Below are 20308 nucleotides of genomic sequence, written 5' to 3'. Positions count from 1 at the left end.
ATTTAATTAACTCGTAACGTTATACGATTAATTAAATAATCAATTAAGAGTATTGCCCTTTAGGTATGACCTAGGGGTCAATCGATCACCACCGTCACACGACAAGTAATGTCAAACTCTAGTCACCAATCATTACCGATATATGTTGACCGAGTTGTGAATAATATTACTTCCCGATTGTATTCATTTTAATGAGACTTAAACATGTGATCATTATGATCAATGATCGTGATCGCATTATTGTCGGAGGACACATATTCCAACAATCTCCCACTTGTCCTCGACAAGTGTGCGTCACCAATTCTCTTGTCCTATTACTATCTCCCACTCAATGCAAGGTGTCTTTCAGGTCGTACTTGCAAGTGATCATATCGAGAGTGGTTTCCTCGATCTGGAGAATAACTGATTGACCGGACTTATCTATCATAGATACTTTCCGAGCGTGGCCACGCATTTCCAGTTCATTACTCCTCGAGTGGCCCTGAGATATTGTTATAACCCTGACTAGGGGTGGACAATTCCTATTGCACTCATTCCCTTCGACTAGCCACAGCCATCATAACCCAAAATATGCCCATTTGACCCCATTTACGAAGGTCGTAGTAACACAAATCAAAGTTAATATGAAACTGTGCCACCTTAGGAGAATAGTCTTTAGTCAAAAGAATCGACTCATTTGAATACTATAGTAGCTCTCGCCACGACCAGGCTATATAAATTTGCCAGAACTCTATAAGCGGTCATTAGGCCCGACAAAATGTTCCTAAATCATGCCTATGTGATCGACTAGTCATCTCACATGACTCTATGGCACTTGAACTTGCCATCAATCGCCTCACACTCTAGTCACTTCGAGACGTCACCTCATGTAAGTGACTATGGGCAAATACTATGTTAATCCGAGTTCACTTTAACGGGGTTCAATTGTCACTACAACCCGTTTGGATATAACAATGTATAAATTAAAGATAAAAGACAAATGTGATTATGAATATGAACAAAATAACACTTTTATATCATTTCAAAATCTAACAAAAATTTGGTACACGTTTAAGTCCCATGGACGTAACATGTCCATCATGCTTAGCTTGCGATAAAGGCTTGGTGAGCGGATCGGCTATGTTGTCATCCGTCCCAACCTTACATAACGCAATTTCCTTTCTTTCAATAAAATCTCTTATTACATGATACTTTCTAAGTACATGTCTAGATCTATTACTAGACTTTGGCTCTTTAGCTTGGAAGATCGTCCCACTATTATCACAATAGAGAGTGATGGGATCATCGGCGGTAGGTACTACTTTTAGACCTTCCGTGAATTGCTTGATCCACATAGCTTCCTTGGCAGCTTCCGATCTTTGCTATGTACTCAGCCTCCGTTGTAGAATCCATGATTCTGACTTCCTTGAAGCTTCTCCACTTACGGCACCACCATTGAGCATGAAAACAAAACCGACTTGTGATTTCATGTCATCTCTATCTGTTTGAAAACTTGAGTCCGTGTATCCATTAACACGCAACTCAGTGTCTCCTCCAAACACAAGGATAGAGTCCTTAGTTCTTCTCAAGTACTTAAGGATGTTCTTGACAGCAATCCAGTGACTCTCACCTGGATTTCCTTGATATCTACTCGTCATGCTCAAGGCATACGATACATCGTATGCGTGTGCATATCATGGCATACATGATTGATCCGACAGCGGAAGCGTAAGGGATTTCACTCATGCGTTCAACATCATGGGGTTTAGAGGGACATTGAGTCTTGCTCAATATCGTCCCGGTTACCATAGGTACCAAACCCCTTTTGGATTTGTCCATGCTGAAGCGTCGAAGAATCTTATCAACATAAGACTCTTGACTTAGTGCCAATATCCTCTTGGATCTATCTCTATAGATCCGCATACCTAATATGAGTTGTGCCTCTCCTAAATCCTTCATTTGGAAGTGGTTACCTAACCACTTCTTAACAGAAGACAACATTGGAATATCATTTCCAATGAGTAGTATGTCATCGACATACAAGATTAGGAACACAACTTTGCTCCCACTAAATTTCATGTATAAACATGGTTCCTCAACATTTCGAGTGAAACCATTTTCCTTTATTACATCATTGAATCGATGATTCCAACTTCTTGATGCTTGCTTAAGACCATAAATGGATCTCTTAAGTTTGCACACTTTGTTAGGATTTTCAGAATCAACAAAACCGTCGGGTTGTATCATGTACACCTCCTCTTCTAAATGCCCATTTAGAAAAGCGGTTTTGACATCCATTTGCCATATTTCATAATCATGAAATGCGGCGATCGCTAACAAAATCCGTATGGATCTTAGCATAGCTACGGGGGCGAAGGTCTCATCATAATGGAGACCTTGGACTTGGGTAAATCCCTTTGCCACTAGCCTAGCTTTGTAGACATCGTCATGTCCTTCTATGCCATTCTTGATTTTGAATATCCATTTGCATTGGAGGGGTCTTGCCCCTTTAGGCAAATCTACCAAGTCCCAAACTTGGTTTTCAAGCATAGAATCCATTTCGGACTTCATGGCTTCAAGCCATAAGGTGGAATTAGGACTAGAGATTGCGGCCTTGTAGGTGGCGGGCTCGTCACTTTCCATAAGCAACACATCGAGTGTTCCATCTTCCTCGATAAGTCCCACATATCGATCGGGATGACGAATAACTCGGCCCGTCCTTCTTAGTGGAGGAGGTACAACCGCGTTAGACGACGAAGGAACATCTTCTTGCGTCTCTGTTTCGGTTTGTGGCTCTTGAACTTCATCAAGTTCAAAATTTCTCCCACTATGTCTCTTAGAAATAAATTCCTTTTCTAAGAAGACAGCCTCGCAAGACACAAACACTTTATGATCTTGAGGTTTGTAGAAGTAATATCCTCGAGAGGTCGAGGGGTAACCTACAAAGGTGCATTTTTCGGATCTTGGGGCAAGCTTGTTGTCGTTCTTAGTTTTGACGTAAGCATCACATCCCCAAATCTTCATATAGGATATATTTGGGATCTTACCCGTCCACATCTCACATGGAGTCTTTTCGGTGGACTTTGTGGGACTATTATTCAAAGATCGAATTGCGGTTTGTATCGCAAATCCCCAAAACGAGTTCGGTAACTCGGTTTGACTCATCATGGATCGAACCATATCAAGTAAGGTTCGATTTCTCCTTTCGGCAACACCATTAAGTTGAGGTGTTCCGGGTGGAGAAAGTTGTGATATAATACCACGACTTTTCAAGTGTGAATCAAATTCAAGGCTAAGGTATTCTCCACCACGATCGGATCGTAGTGCCTTAATCCTTTTATTCAATTGGTTCTCTACTTCGTTTTGAAATTCCTTGAATTTCTCAAACGCTTCACTCTTATGTTTAATTAAATAGATATACCCATATCTACTTAAATCATCGGTGAAGGTTATGAAGTAGTCATAATTACCACGAGCGGTGATAGTCAATGGTCCACATACATCGGTGTGTATGAGTCCCAATAGCTCACTAGCTCGTGTCCCTTTACCACTAAAAGGATTACGAGTCATTTTGCCAATTAGGCAATATTCGCATGTACCATATGATTGATAATCAAATGGTGTAATCACATTAGTTGAAATTAATCTTTTGATGCGATTCTCGTTTATGTGACCTAATCGACAATGCCAAATGAACGCTTCACTTGGGTCACTTGTTTTGAGTTTCTTTGATTGAATGTTATAAATATCTCTTGTCGGATTTGAGGTCTCTAAAATGTAAATGCCATTGATGGAAGTAGCTTGGCCAATAACCAAATCATTCCTAGAAATAGTACAACAATTGTTCTTAATGACAAAACAAAAACCGTCCATGTCTAGCATGGCGATTGAAATAATGTTTTTAGAGAGTGTAGGTACATAAAAACAATTATGCAAATACAACTCAAATCCACTTGGCAAAGCTAAAACATAAGTTCCCTTGGATTCGGCCGCTACCCGAGCTCCATTTCCAAGGCGTAGATCCACATCTCCCTTGTTAAGCTTCTCCACATTTCTTAAACCCTGTAAATGATTACAAAGGTGAGAACCACAACCGGTATCTAGTACCCATGTCGTGGTGGATGTATAATTTATATCAATAACATAAATTTCTTTAGGAATTGTACCTTTTGGAGTAATGAGTCCTTCCCTTATATTTCGCAAATACACGGGACAATTCCTAAGCCAATGTCCCATGCCATAGCAATAATGGCACTCATCATTAACTTGCTTGAAGTTTTTGATTTTCTTTCCTTTATTCTTGAACCTCTTGCCCTTTGTAGCAAGAACTTGATTGCTAGAGCTCCCACTAGCTTTGGCATCTTTATCTTCCAGAGACAAAGACCCTATAGCTTGCATGAGGTAGTCTTCCTGAGACGGACTCACACGAGGTCTAGTAGTAGTGGGTGGTTTAGAAGAGGTGATGAAATTAAGGTTTCCATCCGAACCTATCCCGAAATGAAGTTCTCTAGTTGTATCGAAATCGTTGTTGGAGCAAATGTCGTCAAGAACATTGTGATAAGAATCAATAGTAATTGGTGCGGTAGCATTTGATGGATTCATTGTTTTAGAACTACAAATATGGAGGAAAAGGAAATATTAACATTTGTCTTTTAAAATCATACTTGTAAAACATTAACAAGATATGAACATTTATATAGTGACCTCTACCCAACTATAATAAATGATTCCAAGACCCAAATTCATATCGACTTAGGCACGGTGGGGCCGATACATCCTTTATCAATATAACTCGGTGGATTAACGTTTAATCGATTCTACTTTTAGAACTCTTGGTCGATAATATTATATTAACAATTATCTTTAGCCCAAAACACATCGACAAGGGCACGGTGGGGCCGATACATCCCTTATCAAATACTTTTGTTGAGTTCAATCCAAATTTCGAATAAATGTGTCCATGATCCAAACCCACATTAACTTGGGCACGGTGGGGCCGATACATCCCTTATCAACATGAATTCGGTGGATTAACATTCATCACCCACTTCCCCTACGTAACAAGGTTTGTACCCCGGTGTGGCCGAGTGCACTCCCTCACGAAATAGGTTTTCATGGTTTCTACTATTTGGTAAGGCTATGTCTCAATTGATAGTTTTAGCGAGAGGTCATGCCAATTTATTATCTATCACGTTTTAAGTGAACTAAAGCGGTGAACTACGATAATTCTAATTGACACGGTCGATAAACTCGATAAGACAATGCATGTTTAGTTATGGCGATTTAGCAATGCATGTGACATAAAATAAAATGCAAGCATAAAATAAATAAATCCTATTATGGCCTTCCCTAAAATAGAAAAACTATTTAACTATTACATTTCGGAAACCAACTCCATTGGTCCCTTGAACTTCGGTTGTGTCACGCATCTCGAGGTAACACCGTCTTTATGTATCGCCTTCTTGAAGAAATCCGTCTTTAGGAGCTCCGAGATAATTAAAATTACATAATAAATTACATAATTTCCTATTATACATTTGTAACTAAAATAAAATAAATCTATTAAATTACAAAACGGTGATACGAGATCACAATAAAAATTACAACCGAATCGATATTCCCATACATTTCGGGAAATACCAATTAAAATCTAAGGCCATACTAAGTAAAATTACATAATTCAAAATTACATAAATTAAAATTATGACAATCATAAAGAAAATGCAGCATTATAATATGTATGAACATGCTCAATTTTATGCTAAATCGCCTTTAAATTGCCAATATCGTATATTACTCGGTTTTTACGGATTTGCGTGATTTCAACATTTTACAATCACAAAAATACATAAACTCATATTTATGCATAAGTTAATTACCCTAACCTCTTAGGACTCAAAATTTAGTCTTCACTAATAATTTGACCATAATTAACCCATATTTTTACAAAATTGTTCATAAATGGACCAAAAATTACAAAATAAGCTATTAAACTTCAAATAAATCACAAAATTTCAAATAAATTCAAAATTTGAAATTTAAACTCATGAACATTCTGGAAAATTACCATGACACTCATAATGTTCAAAATCTTAGGTTAAAAATTTCGAAATTTTCCCGGAAAAACAATGTTGCGGTTTATCGATTTTTAATAAAATAATCATAAAAACACGGAAAAATTATTTTTATTAACTTTTCAATTTTATATCTGAAAAATATAATAAAAAGCAACATTAGACGTTTTTCCTAAGTCATAGATTATGTTTTATTAATTTTTCACTAATAATGTCACTATTTATGCTATTTTTCTTCAAAAAACCATAAATCATGCAAAAAGACTTCTTTATAGCCAATTATTTTACACACATCTTGTAAAATTGCATGTGACAACATATTAAAAAACTATGACCAGATTCGAAATTTAACTCATATTAACCTATTTTTCACCTAAATCCGAATTTAATAATGAAAAATCCATTTTTCGAGCACAATAAGTCCAAAAATAATGAAAATTTACAGGTTATCTCAAAATAATATATGTGACAACATATCCAAAAATCAATGGAAAATTAGAAGTATAGCTATTTTTAGACCAAAAATGACATTTTTACTCATAAAATCACATTTAAATGTCATTATTGTAAATTATGAACAATAAAAATCCGAAAAATAACCAAAATATCCTAAAATACTTTAGGACCAGAAATATTAACATGCATGTAATAATTTCGTGATATATCATAATAACACAAATTTTACAAGTTTTATTTGTTATTCTTATAACTCGGAAAAACTTTTAACCAATTTGCATGCAAACAACCGTGGCTCTTGATACCGATTGAAGGAAATGTAGATTCATATACATACTTAACATACTCATATATGTCTAAATAATTTGTCATAAAATTAAAACGGATTTTATGCATGCAAACAATATAACAAAGAGAAGAAAAATCATGTCCTTACATTGTGGATTTCGGATTTAAGGGCACAAAAGAGATCACCTTTCTCTTTTGATCTTGAGCTTTTCCTTATGGATGAATAAGATCTAAGTATAAGATCTCTCCCTAAGCTTTATACCCAAGGCTTAACACTTAATCTAATTAATATTATAAGTACTAGTATAATATTAATCTTAGTAGAAAATAGACCCAAAAATATTATGGACTCTTAATATTTTCGGTTTTATGGGAGGAAGAAGAAGAGAGGATTTTGTCTCTCTAAAATTCTAAATTTTGGATGAACAAGTGAATGAATATGATACAAAACATTTTGTATATTATTAGATAAAAAATGAGAAAACCATCATGGTTTTCTCTTCTCAAAAACCGGGTGGTAGGGGGCTTTTGGGTGAGCCAATGCATGAAGTTGTTGCTCTTAACAATGTTCATAGGCTTGCATGGCTAGACTATTAGGTAATCATTATGTTTACTTAATAAATTAATCAACACAATGTTAACCTAATACCCCATTATTTCGGTACATATCATAATATGGTGTCCATATTATTTTTGTCAATTTCTCAATATGTAACATGTCACATGCAACATAATTTGTTATGTATTTTTAACATATTAAAAATCAACGTATTAATAAAAATACGTCACATACAAAAATCGATTTAGTAATTTCATAATTACTTGTGCCGAAATATTTTACCAATTTGTAAATCGTATTTACAAAAATTCATTCAATTCCGATTGTTTCCTTAAACAATAATTTCATCCGAGTAATGAAACAATTCGATTACTCAGACCGTATCTCATTTAATCACATTTCAATATGATACGTAAATTTTACTTCCAAAATCGTCCGTCAATTTTCAAGTAATTTAATTAACTCGTAACGTTATACGATTAATTAAATAATCAATTAAGAGTATTGCCCTTTAGGTATGACCTAGGGGTCAATCGATCACCACCGTCACACGACAGTAATGTCAAACTCTAGTCAGCCAATCATTACCGATATATGTTGACCAGTTGACAGTAACAATATTACTTCCCGATTGTATTCATTTTAATGAGACTTAAACATGTGATCATTATGATCAACAGTCGTGATCGCATTATTGTCGGAGGACACATATTCCAACAAGGATGTCCTTTGATCTTGTGCCATGTGAGAGATGACCGGATAGAGAGTCCGACAGTTGATGAGATACCAGTGGTGGGAGAGTTTGCCGACGTTTTTCCTGATGAGATTCCGGGGTTGCCACCAAAGAGGGAGATAGATTTCACCGTTGAGTTGAAGCCAGGGACGGGGCCAATCTCTAAGGCACCGTACCGTATGGGTCCTAAAGAGATGGAGGAGCTCAGAAAGCAGTTGGATGATTTGATAGAGAAGGGATACATTAGACCAAGTGTATCGCCGTGGGGAGCACCAGTTCTTTTCGTGAAGAAGAAAGATGGGAATTTGAGGTTGTGCATAGATTACAGGGAGCTGAACCGAGTGACGGTGAAGAACAAGTATCCTTTGCCAAGGATAGATGACTTGTTTGATCAGTTGAGTGGTGCATCAGTCTTTTCTAAGATTTATTTGAGGTCGGGGTACCATCAGGTGAAGATTAGAGAGGTGGACATACCAAAGACAGCTTTCACGTCGAGGTATGGCCATTATGAGTATGTGGTGATGCCGTTTGGGTTGTCTAATGCACCGGCAGTGTTTATGGATTTGATGAATATAATCTTCAGACAGTTCTTGGACCAGTTTGTAGTGGTATTTATCGATGATATCTTAGTCTATTCTAAGACTAAGGAGGAGCACGAGGAGCATCTGAGGATCGTGTTGCAAACGTTGAGGGAGCATGAGTTGTATGCTAAAGTTTGTCCAAGTGTGAGTTGGTTAGAGAAAGTTGCTTTTCAGGGGCATGTGATCTCTAAGGAGGGAGTGGCTGTGGATCCGGCGAAGATTGAGGCAGTGACAAAGTGGGAAGCACCAAAGAATGTTGTTGAAATTAGGAGTTTCTTGGGTTTAGCTGGATACTACAGACGGTTCGTGAAAGATTTCTCCAAGATAGCTAGACCTATGACAGCGTTGATGAGAAAAGAGAACAGGTTCCGTTGGGATAAGAGTTGTGAGACGGCGTTCCAAACATTAAAGAAGCGTTTGACCACAGCTCCTGTCTTAGCATTGCCTGAAGGGAGCGAGAACTTTGAGGTTTATACAGATGCCTCGAAGAATGGGTTGGGATGTGTGTTGATGCAGAATGGTAAAGTGATTGCCTATGCTTCTAGGCAATTGAAGCCTTATGAGGAGAACTACCCTACTCATGATCTGGAGTTAGGTGCGGTGGTGTTTGATCTCAAGATTTGGAGACATTACCTTTATGGAGCAATCTTTAAGGTATTTTCTGATCACAAGAGTCTCAAGTACATCTTCACTCAAAAGGAGTTGAACATGAGACAGAGGAGGTGGATGGAGCTGATTGGCGATTATGACATGGAAATCATCTATCATGAAGGGAAGGCCAATGTTGTTCTTTGATGCTTTGAGTAGGAAGAGTGTACATTCTCGTGTACTGACTCTATCTTTGATGAGGCTAAGAGATGAGGTAGCGAGGTTTGGGATACATATGATGCAGAAAGGAGATGCCATGGGTGATATGACAGTACATCTTGAGTTTTATGATGACATTCGAGGTAAGCAGGCGTTGGATCCTAAGATAGTGGAGTGGAGAGCTGGAGTAGAGAAAGGGACAGTGTTCCGATTTTCTATTCATACAGATGGTAGTTTGAGGTTTGATGGTAGGTGGTGTGTTCCTAATGATGAGGAGTTGAAAAAGACAATCATGACAGAGGCGCATTGTACACCATACTCAGTACATCCGGGTGGTGACAAGCTATACAAGGATTTGAAGAAAACGTTTTGGTGGCCTGGGATGAAGAAAGAGACAGCTGAGTTTGTGTCCCGTTGTTTGACATGCCAGAGAGTTAAAGGGGAACAGCGACCACCACAAGGTAAGATTCAGTCTTTAGAGGTACCTGAGTGGAAGTGGGAATCCATTTCCATGGATTTTATTGTGGGTTTGCCAAAGAGTCAACAGGGTAACAACATGATTTGGGTAATAGTGGATCGACTGACCAAGTCAGCTCACTTTGTTCCAATGAAAGATACATGGACTAAGGCACAATTGGCTATGGCCTATCGAAAGAACGTGCTTAAGTTACATGGAGTCCCTAAGGACATAGTGTCTGATAGAGATGCGAGGTTTATATCGAGGTTTTGGAAAGAGTTGCAGGAATCGTTGGGAACAACTTTGAAGATGAGTACACCATTTCATCCTGCGACAGACGGGCAGACTAAGAGAACAATCAAGACTCTTGAGGATATGTTGCGAGCTTGTGTGATGGATTTTGGTGGTAGCTGGGAACAGAGGTTGGACTTGATAGAATTTTCTTACAATAACAGCTATCACACTAGTATTGGTATGGCACCGTTTGAGGCTTTGTATGGGAGGAGATGTAGGAGTCCAATCTGTTGGGACGATAGTGCTGAGGCACTGGTTTTAGGACCATAGATGGTGCATGAGATGGTGAAACAGATTAAGATGATCAGGGAACGGATGAGAGCAGCTCAGGATAGGCAAAAGAGTTATGCAGATCTACATCGCCGAGACATAGAGTTTCAAGTTGGGGACAAGGTTCTGTTGAAAGTGTCTCCTATGCGTGGGGTTATGAGATTTGGGAAGAAAGGCAAGCTAAGTCAGAAGTTTATAGGGCCTTATGAGATCTTAGAGCGAGTTGGGGAAGTTGCATATCGTTTGGCTTTACCAGCTGCATTAGAGAGAGTGCATAATGTGTTTCATGTGTCGCAGCTGCGGAAGTATGTGAGTGACCCGTCACATGTGTTAGAGGCAGAGAGCTTAGAGCTAGATGAGTCCTTATCATATCTTGAGGTGCCTAAGCAGATTATTGACCGAAAGGTTAGAAAGACTAGCAGTGGTGAGACAGTTCTGCTTAAGATCCTTTGGTCTAACCACGAGACCGAGGAAGCTACATGGGAGCCAGAGGAAGCTATGAAAGAGCGTTACCCTTTCCTTTTTGATCAGGTATGTATGGTTACGGGGACGTAACCTTGTTTCTTTTAGGGGGGTAGGAGATGATCGCGAGCAGTTTTTAAGAGTTTTTATACCCCTTTTTGTATGTTGCGTCGGTGTGTTGTCGGGATGAGTTGGGGTAGTGATCGGTCCGTTTCGTGTTCACAATTAAAGGTGTGGTCGTTAGGTCACGTCCGAATCAAAACACAATTTATAACTTCACAAACAACTCTACAATTAGTAAAGAGGCAAGTAAAGGTCGGATCCCAAGGGACGGGTATTGAAATGAGATTTCTATTGAAACTAGTGGTGTCTTAGGGGTGTCACAATTTGGGTTGATGTAGAAGGTCACTAAATAAAATAGCAATGGAAATAAACAAGCAAGATGAATTAAAAGAGGTTGTAAACAATTGATAAAAAGCACTAGGGTGTCATGGGATCATAGGGGAATCATGGGAATTGATCATACAAACATGTTCTCAAATTATAAGCAAGCAATTATTGTTGTGATGGATTGAGTTGGGTTATATCTTACAATCCTAGGAAAGTTTGGGTCCCGGAGCCGAATCGATTTGATTGTACAACACCTACAAGTCGACTTAATCTTCCCTACTCAACATCATGCATGGTCTAATGAGACTCGAGTTGGGTTATGTCTTACAAGTCTCATTGAAAAGATAGGAGATGGTGGTAAATGCAAGGATTCATAGGCTTAGCATTTCATCAAATATAACATGTGCATGAGTTGAGATCAAAACAAGCAAGCAAATAAAACATGAAAGCATATTAATTTAAGCATGAATCATTCCCCATGTTGGTTTCCCCTAATCACCCATTAACCCTAGCTAAGAGACTACTCACTCATTATCATGTTGATCATGCTAGCAAGGTTGTCAATCATACCAACAAAATGAAACATGATGAATAAATGAAAGTAATTAACAATAATTAAAAAGGGATTAAGAGAATTATACCTACTAATGATTCCAATAATAAAGCAAAGATAAAAGAAGTACTTGATGCTTGATTGAGAGGTTGTCAATCTCCCAATAATAACCCAAATAATCTTCAATTACCCAAAATAAAGGATGAACAAAAGAGAGATTGAGGAAATAAAACTTGTATTAGAACTTGATTAATTGTTGATTACAAAACTAAAGAGAGATTTGATTGATATTAACTACTCTAATTATTGATAAGAAGAACATGCTCTTCTAATTAGACTAATGGGGTATTTATAGTGGAAATTAGGGGGATGCATTAGGGTTAACTAAGGGCTAAACTAGTAATTACACTTTTTAGATTGAGCAGAGAGGAGCCGGTATTTTCCGAAGGAAGGGCTTCTTTCTTTGTAGCTTGGAGAAGACGAAAATGCGCTGTAGAGGAATCCGGGCGGATTAGGGTCGGGACGGGCGGATTCTGGCGATGGAACCCGAGCGGATTGGAGAGAATCCGGGCGGATTTTGGTGGACAAACCCGAGCGTCTTGGTGGAAAACCGCACGGATTGTGCAGTTGGAGGACGGTCGGATTGTGGACAATCCGCACGGATTGTGCCTCAGCAAGACTTCTTCTTCTTTTCTTCCCTTTTCTTCATAAATTCCTTGGGGATTTCCTTGGGGACTCAAGGATCCTTTCTCAACATTGCTCATCTACTATCATATGTACAAAGGTCTTCTAATCTTGTCTCTCCTTGATGCTTGGTCATTGAATTCGATCAATTTAGTCTCGTTTTGCCATGAAAATGCAAGATTCTTACTCCTTTCCTACCAAGGGATCAAAATCTCAAAGAATATGCAAAGCAAAGAACTAAAGATAATAAATGACCCAAATATGCACTAAAAAGCATGGGAACAAGGCTAATTCGGGGGCTAAATATGCGCTAATTATGGTCACATCAAATATCCCCAAACCGAACCTTTGCTCGTCCCGAGTAAAGAGGTGACAAAGACTAGGACCATTATTTAAACTAACCTAATAACATAGCCGATATGAGACAATTAGCGGGTCTCACTCCGCCCCTTCAACTCACAACAAGACAACCATGAGGTAGGATGCCTTCTTGCAAGGCAAGGTGGGTCTTGCCAAAATGGCGACACATCCAAACATTAAGCACACAAAATCACATAATGGATGCATCTACAAAAGAATAGCCACTTCCTCATCAAGTGGCGGAGGCACTAAAGAGGAACAAATTTAAGAGCATGTAATCCTTCACAAATACTAGTTCAACAAATTACTAAAGCTAAGAGGATGGCACTAAATCACCTCCAAATGGTGTTAAACTAGACTACTTTCGTCCTCAATTTCCAAATGCTTTCGTCAAGAGCGATCGGATGGTGGTGGAATGATGATCCCTATGATGCTAGTAGCATATGACATGACAAGTCTCGAATTCTCTACAAAAGTAAAGGTCATGGATCTTCCCAAGCTCGACAAAGTGGCTCGACAAAAAGGCTTTTTGGGAATGAAATGCTCAACTCTTTATACACAACGGTGGATATGACTAGTATTCAAAATTGTCCTCATTTCACTTTCACATTTCAAAAATTTTAGATGGGGTTTGTCCCTTCCGGGCTAGTGTCCTTTGCTTTCGCCAATCGCTTATTAGGCAACCGGTTAACCTCTAGACAATAGCTTTTCGGGGTGATAGTCACTCTGTCTCTGGGCGGCCGAATTCACAACCGTGTGGGGGCCCAATTTAATGGATCCCGCACCAAAGCACATCGAAGTGGTACGCCTCCATCAAAACAATTTAAATTTCTCAACATTCAACAATTCATAACATTTGAGGTTTCCTTGGCATTAAATGACTTCCACATGACAAAACTTTAGAAATGAGCACTTCAAACTTATTGATTGAAAGTATTTTTGGGTTGCCTTACCACAAGGTCAATCAAGGTCACCTAGACAAGTTAACCAAGTCCACATCGCATCACGGGGTTGGATAGGTGACTCACATGCAAACTCTTGACTAGGCTTTGGGTCATGGGTCAAAAGACACTAGTATGACACTATCTAGGGTGTTTTACAACCATTCTAGTAGGCAAAGTCTTAAGTTGAACAAGTATTTGTAATGGCTTAGTTGCTCTTGTCAAAGTTTCTAATTAGGCATTTTTCATAATATTTCTAATATGCAACTACATGCTATGATGCAACTAATATAAACATCCTAATGCAAGTGATTCTACCAACTAATATGATATATAAACTAAATGCAAGTCCTAAGTTCACATTGTTATACCGCATCAATCAAAATAAAGCCACATAGTTATTAACATAAAGAGGAAAAAGGAGATTGGAAAGATCATACCATGCGGTCTTCAATATCCTCATGTCTCGGATGTGGCGTAGTCGATCAATGTGAACAAGGATAGAACAAACACAATATATACAAGACAATTTATACAAAAGGAAATAAACATGTTTTTGGGTTTTCAATTGTCAAATTTTTATGATTTTCGAAATTTTTCAATTTTTTTGGATTTTTGAATAAGAGTTAAATGTTAGAATTCCCATCCCCGCACTAATATGGGCATTGTCCTCAATGGCCAAAATGATGGAAATTATGCAAAGATGATGCATGATTTCTATACTAAATGCAATCTACACTAAGCTATACTACATGATGCATGGTTTTTGTTATGACGGAGAGGATAATTTAGATTACCTCCCGTTGTGTATGCATTAACTTCCCCAAACCGAGTGAGACACTAATGCTAATGTCCAAGGATGGGTGTAGTTCATGCACACACTATGCAATGCATGAAACTAATTTGTCATTTTGGATTTTGAAAATGGGAACAATAAAATGAGAACACCTCAATGGTACCGAGGTGTGAGTCCTCTATGGTGCTAGGACTACTCCAACAATGATCAAGAAAAATAATTAAAACAAAGAGAGATATATACAAACCATGAGAGGGTAGGAGCCTCCAAGGCTTGCTAATCTTCCATCATATCATCACCATCATCACTTTCCTCATTAGAAGTGGTCTCATTGCCACTTCCCTCTTCATTTGCTTCTTCACTTTCTTCCTCATCTTGCTCATCATCTTGCTCACCATTTTCTCCTCCTTCTTCACTTGCTTCTTCACCAATGTTATCATCAACTTCTTCATTACCAACAACCTCATTGTCACCCGAAACGACCCTAGATGCACCCGGAAATAGGACTTCTCTATCCGCCCAACTAGGCAAAGGACATGATGGATCAAGTTGTCCTTGCCTAGCTAAGTGTAGGAGGGGTGGATATTGAGCCAAGTAAGCGTTTTTCCGATCCTCAAAGGCTTGCTTGTGCATTGCTTGCATGAGAAGAGTCAAATAATCATTTCTAGCTTCAACTCCTTCCGGCTTGAACTCTTGATACTCAAAGGGGTAAGGTGGTATGACAATGGAAGAGGAGGGCATTTCAAGTTCACCCTTTTGTTGTTGGATAATATACTCGGCTTCTTTAGAAAGGGGAAGTAGATAATTGGTCCGGTGGACACTTAGACGACAAATCTTTGAAGGCAAGGTGAACGATCTAGCTTCAATAGTGAGCCATCCATACTTGGTGTCAAGAGGGTTATGGGCAACCCACTTGTACTTGTGTATCATAGTATGCAAATAAACAAGATGACCACCCTCCTTTGCTTTATACTTGTTATCCTTGTTGAAGTTAGGATCAAAGTACTTAGCTAGGATAGTGACTAGGCCGCCATTGACAATAACGGTAGTGCCCTTCTTCCCACAATCAATGTTGAGCCATCTATCTACCAAGAGCCTCAAAGAATTGAAAGGCTTGGTGTGTACTCTTCCAATGTTCAAAGCCGATTCAAGAAGAATAAAATCAAGTTTGGTGAAATGGTTGGTATCTTTCCTTGCAATAATGGTGTTTCCTATGACCTTGTGCCATACTCTTATGCCCGGATGGTGGACTAAAAGAGCACGACTCGCATGAAAATCCTCAAATTTCCTTCCGGAAATTGCCTCCCAAAGAGGGTCGGGGTCATACTTTCCATAATTCTTAAAATAACTCGGTTCATCACTAAGACCCAAGATTCCACCCAATTTCCTAAAGGAAATGCGTCTACTAACATTAGCTAGACGAAACTCGAGATTCTCCATACTCTCAACTTTGGTGTGACTTTCAAAGAACTCAAAAACTCCAAGGTAAGGGAGGGGTATGTCAATTCCTTTGACTCAAATAGTTTCTCTAACCCCATGGCTTTGAAAAAGGCTCTAGTTTGCTCAAGGACACCCAACTTTCCCAAGGTGTCTTCACAAATAAATTTGGTGGATTGAAGTGATTTCCTAGCAAACTTGGCAAAAGTATTTCTATGGGTTTCGGAAATAAAAGTTACCTCCGGATAATGCAAAAGTTGATCGATTTCCGGAGTAGAAGATGTTGTTGCTCCCATAGAAGGTTGTTGTTGTTGTTGCACTTCCAAGCTTGGGGTTGCTACCACCATAGCCAATGCTTTCTTTGCTTGAAGAGCCTTTTGCCTTTGTGAAAGTGTCTTTGGTGTCTTTGGTGCCTTTGGTGCCTTTGTTGCTCCCTTAGTCCTTGCCATTGATGAATTAACCAAGAAAAGAATGAAAAATATTCAATTTGTAGTGTACCCAAATCGATTTAAAGGTGAAAGGCTTTGCCTTTATGAATTCAAAAATCGACTCAAAGGTTGAAGATTTTGTGCTTGGTTTTGATTTTTATTGAAGAAGGAGTGATTAATTTGTTGTTAGAAGGATGATTTGATTTGATTTTGGTGAATGTAGTTGAGGAATTTTGTTTTTGTGATGGAGAGGATGAGGGTTTGTATGTTTTGAAGTAGTGTTATGAATGAATGAATGAATGAATGAAGGTTGGAGGGATTTTATAAAGACCGAAAAATTCAAACTGCAGGGGCAATCCGTGCGGTTTCTGCCCAATACGGGCGGATTCTGCACTTTCTGGGTTTGATAAAACTCGCCTAAAGACGGGCGTATTCAAGTGAAGACGCTCGGATTCGCTGACACGGGACGGGCGGATTTTTCAGAAGACGGACGAGTTTCAGTCCAGGAATTTTTCTTGTTTTCCTCAGCAAAGAAGACGGGCGTCTTCTTTCCAAGACGGACGATTTTTCAGAGACGGGCGGATTGCTGCTCAGGACGCCCGGATTCTCTTACAGTCAAAAATATTTCAAAATTGCATCTCATAGGGACGTGCGTCTTCTGCCCAGTACGCTCGGATTGCAAGAAAACGGGCGGATTCTCTTGAATCCGCTCGGATTCTACCCCTTTGTCCCCGGATTTAGTTCCATCCGTGTACAATGCATATCCCTTATCGGCCTTCCATTCTTCTTCATATCTCGAGTTCGTCATTGTGGGGGCATTACTAGGCAAGGATAGCCTAGGCAATTGTCATCCCCACACTAAGGTAAAGCACTACACATCAATTGAAATTGTTAGTCCCTCCCTCACTTCTCTCAAACATGACAATTATCTTGATCAAAGTAAATAAAAATCCAAAGATGACAAAAATGTAATACAAGTATTGAAATGCGAGTTAGGGAGTTAGAAATATTTACAAATGGTGGTTTAGGGAGGACTCCACCAAACTCTCATTCTTGATGAGATGTCAAGGGGCATGTTCAAGGTGTTGTTGATGTTGCTCAACACCTTGAAAAAGTAATCAAAAGCTTGTTCATTATCATGGTAGAGGTCTTCAATAGTCCTTTGCCCTTGTCGTTGGTCTTTATCAATGGCATTACCAATGTAGGGATTAAAAATCCCTTCAAATTCGTCGTCCCAAAGACCAGAAACTTCATTAAGTTGATCATTGAAAATTTCTTGATTTGATGGAGACAACTCTCCCAAATTCTTCTCTTGGCCAATGAGGCCATCCTTTTCTTCTTTGATTGATTTTGATGAGCTTTGCAAGCTCTCCTTGTCACAATTCACTTGCTCTTTGAATGGAGCATCTTCAATTTTCTTCTTCCATTGGAGTTCCGATTTCTTCCTCTCATCCTTTCGGCTATAATGATCAATCATGAAACACGGTTCATGCAAACGAGGAGCTCTCATAGTCTTGTCAAGATTAAAGGTTATGCTTTCATCTCCCACTTCTAGAGTTAGCTCACCATGTTTCACATCAATCACCGCACCCGTGGTGTGGAGGAAAGGTCTTCCTAGAATGATTGGAATGTTGGAATATTCCTCCATATCAACAATGACAAAGTCCACCGGGATGAAAAACTTCCCAATTCGTACGGGGACATCTTCCCATATCCCTAATGGTGTCTTCGTCGATCTATCGGCCATTTGGAGTGTGATATTGGTGCATTTAAGCTCTCCCATCCCCAACCTTTTACTCACCGAGTACGGCATGATACTCACACTAGCCCCTAGATCACATAAGGCTTTGTTGATCGTTGTGTCGCCAATGGTACACGGTATTGAGAAGCTTCCCGGATCCTTTAGTTTTGGAGGTGATCTCCCTTGAAGTATTGAACTACTCACCTTAGTGAAGGCGATAGTCTCAAGTTTCCGGATCGACTTCTTCTTTGTGAGGATATCTTTCATGTATTTCGCATAGGCCGGCACGTGATTGATTAATTCCGTGAAAGGAATCGAGACTTCCAAATTCTTGACAATTTCCATGAACTTTCCAAGTTGATCATCAAATTTGGGCTTGGCTTGACGACTTGGAAAAGGAAGTCTAATCACAATGGGCTCCTTCTCCTTGACCTTGTCTTCATCTTTCTTTGAACTTTCTTCTTTTGATGATTCTCCATCTTTGGAGTTTTGCACAATTTCTTCCTTATCACTAGCTTCCACAACTTCATCCTCAACTTGCTTCTTTGGTGCTTCATACCTTGTACCACTTCTCAAGTGAATGGCACTAACCGTTTCATGTCTTGGGGGATTACTTTGAGGTGGTAATTGCCCCTTTTGTCTTTGTGAGCTTGAAGATGCTAGTTGAGTCAATTGGGTTTCCAACATCTTGGTGTGAGCTAGGATGTTGTTGATGGTGGTTTCCTTTGCTTGGCTATCTTTTTGCATTTGAGTGAAAAACTCTTGTTGATTCTTTTGCATTTGGAGGACGGCTTTTTGAACATCAAAACCTTGGTCATTTTGGTGATTGTATGGATTTTGATTTTGGTAACCTTGGTTTTGATTGTAAAAGGGTCTTTGATTTTGGTTTCTCATGGGTGGTGGAGTGTATGTTGTTTGAGGGTTTTGGACATTTTGGCTTTTGTATGAGAGATTTGGATGGAATTTGGTGTTTTCATTGTAATAGTTGGAATAAGGGGTACCACTCTTGTATGCTTGGAAAGCATTCACTTGTTCATTTGTTCTCCTACATTCACTTTGGTCATGTCCCAAAGTTCCACAATTCTCACATATCCCACTTGGGATTGATGAGGATGCCGTCATGGCATTAACATGATGCTTTGGTGATTTTGAGACTTCTTCAAGTCTAGCCATAGCTTTTTCAAACTTCAAATTGATTGTGTCAATATGAGCACTAAGTTGAGCACCCAATTGAGTAACGGAGTCCACTTCATGCTTTCCTCCTCTAGTAGCCTTGCGAGGTCTACTATATTGTGAATTATGGACCGCCATTTCCTCAATCTTGTTCCATGTTTGATTGTCATCAACTTCGGTGAACATTCCATTTGATCCCATGTTGAGAATGTTCCTTGAATCTTCATATAAACCATTCCAAAATTGTTGTACCAAGAACCATTCGCTAAGTCCATGGTGAGGACATGAGCGACAAATTCCCTTGAACCGCTCCCAAGCTTCATACAAAGATTCTTCATCCCTTTGCTTAAAACCCGTAATTTGAGCTCTTAGCATGTTAGTCTTTTCCGGTGGGTAGAATTTTTTGTAGAAAGCTAGAGCCAACTTCTTCCAAGAATCTATTCCGAGAGTGGCCTTATCAAGGCCCTTCAACCATTGTTTCGCGGTACCGATTAGAGAAAAAGGAAATAAGACCCATCGAATTTGGTCTTGAGTCACACCGGTTTGAGAGATTGCATCACAATAGTCGCAAAAGGTTTCCATATGAGAATGAGGGTCTTCACTAGGCATCCCCCCAAATTGGCTCCTTTCGACTAATTGGATAAAGGCGGATTTGGCAATAAAATTTCCGGTTAGATGTTGTGGTGTAGGAGTACCATTGGGTAGGTTCTCCTCGGTGGGTACGGAATGTGACGAGAATTTAGGCATTGTAGGTTGATTTTGTGGGGTATTGTGTAATGGGTTCCCCTCTCCTTCTATTGCGAAAGGGTTGATGAACTCAATAGTTGGTTGAATAACTTCACTAA

General features: G+C 39.1%; 1 non-coding gene across 1 annotated transcript; it reads left to right on the top strand.

Moving 5' to 3' along the window:
* The first annotated feature begins 19731 nt into the window (after positions 1–19731).
* Positions 19732–19838, top strand: LOC141616345 (small nucleolar RNA R71). The gene has a single exon (XR_012530698.1). It is a non-coding gene; the product is annotated as a small nucleolar RNA R71 (small nucleolar RNA).
* The last annotated feature ends 470 nt before the right edge of the window (positions 19839–20308 follow it).

This window comes from Silene latifolia, chromosome 11, assembly GCF_048544455.1.
Source record: "Silene latifolia isolate original U9 population chromosome 11, ASM4854445v1, whole genome shotgun sequence".
NCBI lineage: Eukaryota > Viridiplantae > Streptophyta > Magnoliopsida > Caryophyllales > Caryophyllaceae > Silene > Silene latifolia.
This window is presented reverse-complemented; position numbering and strand designations above follow the sequence as displayed.